Source organism: Caretta caretta, chromosome 13 (assembly GCF_965140235.1).
Source record: "Caretta caretta isolate rCarCar2 chromosome 13, rCarCar1.hap1, whole genome shotgun sequence".
In the NCBI taxonomy this organism is placed as follows: Eukaryota; Metazoa; Chordata; order Testudines; family Cheloniidae; genus Caretta; species Caretta caretta.
In genome coordinates, this window is record NC_134218.1 from 29,030 (window position 1) to 36,557 (window position 7,528).

The following is a 7,528-nucleotide window of genomic DNA, read 5'->3' on the forward strand; positions in this document are numbered from 1 at the left end:
ATACCCTTTTTGACTGCCACTGCACAATGATCTAACAGAATGTTAGAAGCCATTAGTAAAGGGATAGATGAGCCAGAAAATATCCTAATGCCACTAAATGAATCCATGATTCGCCCACACACTGACTACTGTGTGCAGTTCTGGTCGCCCGATCTCAAAATAGATTCATTAGAATTGGAAAAGGTGCAGAGAAGGGCAACCGCACTGATTATCGGTATGGAAAAACTTCCTGCCATAAATATAAAGGGAAGGGTAAACCCCTTTAAAATCCCTCCTGGCCAGAGGAATCTCCTGTGACTGGGCTGCTCCACTAGCTTGGACGAGTCCTCTGCAAGCACAGCAAATAACCAAAAAAAGAGCCATCGCTACCCAAACCCTGTGCTGTGGTGTGAGCTCCTGCCCTCCAGCGCCTATCCGCACTACAGCACACCCACTAGATTAACAGAGACATAGTCAACAACGATGGGTCACTTGGCTGGTCAATCCTCAACACTAACACCCTGTAGCTAACACGATCCCACCCCATCTGTTAGCAGATTTGCCCATTACTTTGGGGTATGCTCATTTATTAGGGTTACTCTTCTGGGGAGGGGGTTCTGTAATTCTATCAATGTACTGCTTGTGTCACTTGTGTTCTCATACAGAGCTCTACTTCTGCAAGTTCCCTCCCAATGGAGCTTCCAGCCCCAGAATCAGACGAACACACACATTAACAGAGTGCGTCTGAGAGGATCGGGTTAATCAGGACTCCCAAGCTGACCCCTTATATGTCCCTGGACTCAGTAGGCTGGATTGAGCAGCACCTCCAACCTGTCACCCTCCTATGCCATGTGCACTGCAGTGAAATAGAGTATGCCTGATCAGGCTGGGTTGAGCAGCACTTCCAAGCTGCCACCCTCATATGCTCCAGGTTCAGCATGTTCCTATCCCCACTTTCATGTTACAATTATTCTGGTAGTAACCCACTTGATGAGAAAACCCCAAAGGATTTTTGGGCAGTGCAGGGATCTTTAGCTTAGGTACGAGGAGCGCTGCTGCAGATCTAATGAGGAAGCCAAAAAACACCTATGAGGGGGAGAGAGAGAGAGAATCAACCAGCTTAACCATGAAAGTTATTTATTGCCAGGTAATAACCGTAGGGGAGCCAAACAAACAAAAGTTATAATATTAAATCTAACTTAAATTTGATGATAAAAGTCAGGTTTAGAAAACTATAACTGATTACACAAGTCAGGGTCAGAAGACTATACTGAAAGAGAGAGAGACAGCGTGCACGTGCGCTGAGTTCTCACCACTCCATGAAGTTTGAATCGATCGGTGGTCCCAGATGGTGACGGTAGCTGAGGGTCCAGAGCGTTGAAGACAGGCAGAATCCCCAGCAGAATCAGTAAGGAGAAGATGAAGTCCTTATGGAACTGATGCAGATTTTGGATCCAGGCATCAGAACGCTTACTTGAGCATGGGTAGGGGTTTGTGTAGGGAAAGAACAGTGGTTCAAGAGAGAACACTAGATTTGTTTATGGGTAAACTGATGGCTCAAGGGAGTATACCAAAGTTGTTTTGTTCAGGCTAGACAATAGGAACTGATCATTCCTGGCTGTGGGCGGTGTTCCTTGCAGGGAGCTCACAATACAGTTAGACAGCTTCAGTATTTAAATACCAATAAAGGATTTATTACTGGAATTGGTCTAGTAACTACTGAGCTGGGTGTGTGCAGGCCTGGGTTCAATAACATCTGGAGCAGAGATTCCCCATCATCCAGTGCTTTCCTGGTCCCAGAGTTCCGTGCAGTTCTTGCCTTGGAATCTCTGCTCTTCATTCTGTACGCTAATGGAGATGCCTCTCTGTCCCATCTCCGATGCAAATGAGGCTAGGGGAGTTTCCTTAATCCTGTCAGGTGTGTGTCTTCCACAGCCTTTTCATTGCTTTTTGTAAGTCCTTCTTCTGATCCATTTTGATTCAAGCAGAGGCTGGGCGGGTGGGGGAAGGTCTTCCTTGAGTCAGACAGGCTGGCTACTGCGTCCTGGTTCCCCAAGAACACAGAGCTGACAGGTAACACATCTATATGGGGTTATTGACACAAACTACATTAAAAAGCTGCTAATAAATCATTGAGCAGATAACCATCAGCACCACATTCTACAACAGGGTTCTCAAACTGGATGTCACAACCACTAAGGAGGTAACAAGGTTATTATGGGAGGATGCGAGTCAGGGACAGGACCATCCTCTGCCAGGTGATGGGGGCTGAGGTGGGTTACACCAGTGGTGAAAAACTGGGGGGCACACCTGAGGCTCTCTGGGGGGTCACAAAGAAACTTTTCCAATAGGGGAATTCAAAGTCCTTTCAGACCTGTTGGCTGCCATCTCCAATACCCTTGCCACTTCCCAGTGGCTGGTAGGAAAATCCAGGCCCGCCCTCAACACTGGGTTCCAGCCCAGGCACCCTGTGACAAGCAGCCAAAGTCTCCACATGGTCTTACCCCTTGCTGCTGTTTCCCTGGACTTCTTCCTACTTATCTGGCTTCCCTCCACTCTGGGTTTGCCAACCTCCCAGCTCCCTCCATTCAGGAAGTGGCTGCAATCTATTTCCCTGTCTTCCTGCAGCTGCTTCCCTCTGCTTTCAGCTCTTGCGCTTTACATTGGCCCCTCCTGTTCCTGCCCAGGTGATTCTGCTTCCAATTAATCCCTGCTCCCTAGATCCTCCTCCAGATGCAGCCTGTGGGGTTAATTAGCCTACCTGGTCACCTTAATCCCTCCTAGTACTTTGTTAGGTGGTCACCCCATCACAGGGGCACTAAGTCTGCTGTGAAGAGTGATATATGCATGTTTGTGACTATCATGTTTCACAGACTCCCAGCCACCAAGTAAATCTACTTTGAAAGGTGAGATTTGTATTTTTGTTAATTTCACTTTTTACAGCAGAGTTACTAGTACAGAGTTCTGCCAGCAGCAGTGCAGAAGGAATGGTGGCAATGGGGCGCTAAGTCTGCAGTGAAAAATGATATTGACAAAACTTCTTTGTGCCCGCCCCCCGCCCCAGTATTAAACAGTAACTGGTTAAACATTTTTTTTCTACTTATAAAAATAATTCGATAAAAATGTGTTTTATCATTACTTTAAAAGTGGTTAGAAAAGGTAAATTAATTTTAAACAATAGGATTATAAATTTAGCATTTAAAATAGTGTTAAATATAAAAATCTGTTTTTCATTAATAAGGGGGTCACTCTCAGATGCTTGCTGCCTGAAAAGGATCGCCAGTACAGAAAGTTTGTGAACCCAAGCTCTAGTCACCACCTGGATCCAAGCTCGCCCTGGGGAGGACATATTATACCCTGCCCTGGATATTAACATCCCTATCCTGCAAGCAGCTATCTTCCTCTGTCCCCTGACACACAGGTGATCAGGAACCTTCTTGCTAACCCAGTTCCACCTAATACAGGAAGGACCTATCTCCAGTCAGGAGGGCTGGACTCAAAGCTCTAACTGAACAGTTTCTCAGGGATGCTTGCAACTGCTCTGCTCCCAGCTGGACTGTTGTTACCTGGAGCCATCTATGCCAAACAGAATGGACTTCCCTGGTCTCCATCTCTCAGGTCTAGGTTCAGGTCCTCCTATGGCAGGAAACAAACCACAAAAGGAAAGTTATTGCCAGAGACCGCATTGCCACAGGCTGATGCTCTTGCTTCTCTAAAAGGTTCTGTCTGACGCTCCCCACAACAACACTCCCCCAACAGTCATAGCTACAATGAAGGGGCAGCTGGATGTTCCTGTACTGTGAAAAACAGCGTCCAAAATAGTCACCGCTCACAGGAGACTATTGGCCCTCTTCCTTCTGTAGCCTGATCTATAGATTATGAATAAAAATTCCCAGTTATCACTTTGAGGGTTGACAGGTTCTTATCCCAAGATCAGGCCCAGTATTATTAAAATTATTATATAGTTGGGAACACCGATGTGCACAGGTACAACACTCACACTATAGGAATGCTTTTATATTTACATATAAATAATTTATTAATACATTTTGCAAAGTCACACACTCTAACTCAATAAGGTAGATAGAGATAATACAGGAAGTACATTAAAATATCCATACTCACACCATCCCTTTCAGCACAATCTGAAAAGTTAGCCATCATCTTCCTCATCTTCATCAGTGGCCATCACTCTGGCCCTTCCCAAGGGCTACATCTCTCTCCCATACTGCCCTGGGATGCCACTTTTATAATATGTTACGCTGACGTTTCTATGTCTAATGCATATTAAATAGGAGTTTCTCCCCTCTTCCTTATTTGTATTTCCTCCCCTTACCAATGTTAAGGTGTCCTTCTTCTATAGGTTAGTGTATTTATGATTTCACCCAATTATCATATATGTCAATTTGTTGCCATGGCACTTTTGCGGTTGGATGTTCCACCCAAAACTTTCCAGAAGCTGGTGTTAGTTCATGTTCTGTGGTTGGCTCATGTGATTATGGACAAAATTCCCCCCTGCACTCTACTTCCAGTTCCCCAAAACTTATGAGTTACCTAAATTTATCTATGCCAAAGTTCATAGGCCTCAAGCGTCATGCTAACTGCTGAAGCCAATGTCTTACAGGATACAGGCCTGTAGGTTCTTTGCATTACTGCTACATATAATAAATGTATAATAATGCAAAGCAGTGAATATAATAGAGGTAAGATGGCCTACTGGGCCACACTTCTCTTTATGCCCAGAGAGGACCGTCACTTGCTAGTAGGCTCATGTTCTCTGCAGGAAACCAAGATCAAGTACAGAGAAGGAGAAAATGGAAACCAGTGACTCAAACCCAGTAATGTTTAAGAGGAGACAGGCAAGGGCTGAGCATCTCTGTTTACAGGCAGGTCACTCTCCTGGGAACCAACCTTCCTCCAGGGAAGACATATGCCCTGTTTTGACTGTTGGGCCTGCAAAGTTTTGTAGAAACAATAGTATCAAAGCAATTCTGTTGTGCAAAGTAAATGAACAGACAGTAAACACAGCACTGACATGACCAACTTCAATCATCTTCCCAGATAAAAAATGTTTAACCTTGTCTTAAAAGAAAAATACAATATACAGTTATATAATTTTTAGCCCTGGTTTTTAATTCAAAGACATATTTTAAGCCCCACATTAGCTACCAGTATAGGGTAATTATTATTTGAAATTTATACCCATTAAAGAGCTTTGGTTACTGCTTCAAAACTAGTTTAATTTGATTGGTAATTTATAAGAAATTTATTAATAATCTGGAGCTTCCTTGGAAGTTTTTATTACTGGAGGAAGTAATAATCACCAGTAAAACCCAGTATCTGCATTTTAATTTCATGTGTTACTTTCCACATTATCTTGATTCATGAGACTTTTTGGCCACTTGTTTAAATATTTAGTACAAATCAAGCAATTTTATGTACTTATGCAGTGTGACGGGCTGGATCACAGAAACCCGCTTGGGGCTGCCAACTGATCTGCCAAGACTACTTCTGTCCCTGCTTTCCCTGCCAGCTTGGGACTCCAGTGCCCTGCCTGGTTTGACGCAGACCTGCTAGCCCGCTGCAAACCCAAACCCAGGTCTGAACCACGTCCCCTAACAGTTGTAGGCTTAATTGAAAGTAGGTTAAGAAGTGTTCCTGTCTTTAACACTCAGATGCTCAACTCCCAATGGGGCCCAAACCCCAAATAAATCCATTTTACCCTGTATAATGCTTATACAGGGTAAACTCATAAATTGTTTGCCCTCTATAACACTGAGAGAGAGATGCACAGCTGTTTGCCCCCCCCCCCCCAGGTATTAATACATACTCTGGGTTAATTAATAAGTAAAAAGTGATTTTATTAAATAGAGAAAGTAGGATTTAAGTGGTTCCAAGTAATGACAGACAGAACAAAGTGAATTACCAAGCAAAATAAAATAGAACATGCAAATCTATGTCTAATACAGTAATAAAACTGAATGCAGATAAAAACCTCACCCTTAGAGGAATTCCAGTAAGCTTCCTTTTACAGACTAGCCTCCTTCTAGTCTGGGTCCAACAATCACTCACACCCCCTGTACTTACTGTCCTTTGTTCCAGTTTCTTTCAGGTATCCTTGGGGGTGGAGAGGCTCTCTCTTTGGCCAGCTGAAGACCAAATGGAGGGGTCTCTCAGGGTTTTAAATAGACTTTCTCTTATGGGTGGAGACCCCCTCCTCTCTCCTATGCAAAGTCCAGCTCCAAGATGGAGTTTTGGAGTCACATGGGCAAGTCACATGTCCATGCATGACTCAAGTTTTTACAGGCAGCAGCCATTGCTTACCTGCTACCTTGAACTTCCTCATGTAGACTTCTTATGTGGATTGGAGCCTTCCAAGATCCATTGTCCCTTAAGTGCTTCTTGACTGGGCACTTAATTTGCACTTTCTCAAGAAGCTGACCAAATGCTTTACAAAGGCTACTTAAAAATCAAGCCAGTTCACAGCCAATATTCATAACTTCAAATATAAAACCAATACATGCATACAAATAGGATTAATAGATTCAGAAGATCATAACTTTTATAGAGATATGTTACATGGCATATGTAGCATAAAACATATTCTAATTATGTCATATATACATTCATAAGCATATTTCCATAAAGCCTTATGGGGGGCACAGTCACACACACATCACCTACTAGTAAATGGCTATTGGAAAAATATCCTCTGCTTGTCTTGCCATCTGTAGTGTGGGACTGATGACACACTCCTTCCTTTGAAATATGTGAATGAAAAGCTCTGGCTAGGAGGTAATCAAGCTATTCTGATGATGCTAACACATGATCCCAGTTTGCATATCCCTTTGAAATATACTTGTCTTGGTACAGCAACAAATTCTAATTCACAGTTACTGGGCAACTTGTTTATACTGCAGACCTTCCCTTCAGTGACTCCCAAAGGGCTCTGACCTCTAAGGGCAGAAATCTGTCCTGCAGACCGGGCCCAAACAGGGCTTAGCCCTGCTCCTGCTAACAAGGGAGCAGGGGAGCAGCGCGACACATGCTTGCAGCTGCTGGTGGGGTGAGGGGTGAGGTGGGGGAAGATTGCAGCTGAGAAGGGCCAGGTCAGGGTGCAGCAGGGTGGGGGAGGGGCAGGGTGCAGCTGGAAGAGGGATGGCTGCATAGGGTTGCCAACTTTCTACTCACACAAAACCAAACACCCTTGTCCTGCCCCATATCCTGCAGGAGATCTCTCGCAATCACCGATGGGAGATATAGGCCAGGAGACACTACAGCTCCCACACTGCACTGCTTCACTTCTCCTCAGCCCACCCAGGTTCTCAACCCAGTTTCTGAATTTCTGGTGACCTGCTCCCTGTGACGTCATGTCCCAGCCACAGACACAGGCTGAGAGACCCCCCCATAGCAGCAGGGTCCAGATGTAACCGGGGGGCGAGGTACCTGTGGAGGTGCAGTAAGTGCCCCGTAATCATCATTGCTTACCCTGGTGTCACACTAGCAGTCTGCTGTGTGCTGGCAGGTCATTCTTACTGCCCTAGGTTTC

At 44.7% G+C, this 7,528-nt stretch overlaps 1 long non-coding RNA gene across 1 annotated transcript; it reads right to left on the bottom strand.

Annotated features, from left to right (window-relative positions):
* Positions 1-1,099: 1,099 nt before the first annotated feature.
* LOC125622313 (uncharacterized) lies at positions 1,100-4,699 on the bottom strand. The gene is made up of 3 exons (XR_007352707.2): positions 4,105-4,699; positions 3,546-3,615; positions 1,100-2,061 (listed from the first exon to the last, which is right to left on the bottom strand). It is a non-coding gene; the product is annotated as an uncharacterized LOC125622313 (long non-coding RNA).
* Positions 4,700-7,528: the final 2,829 nt, after the last annotated feature.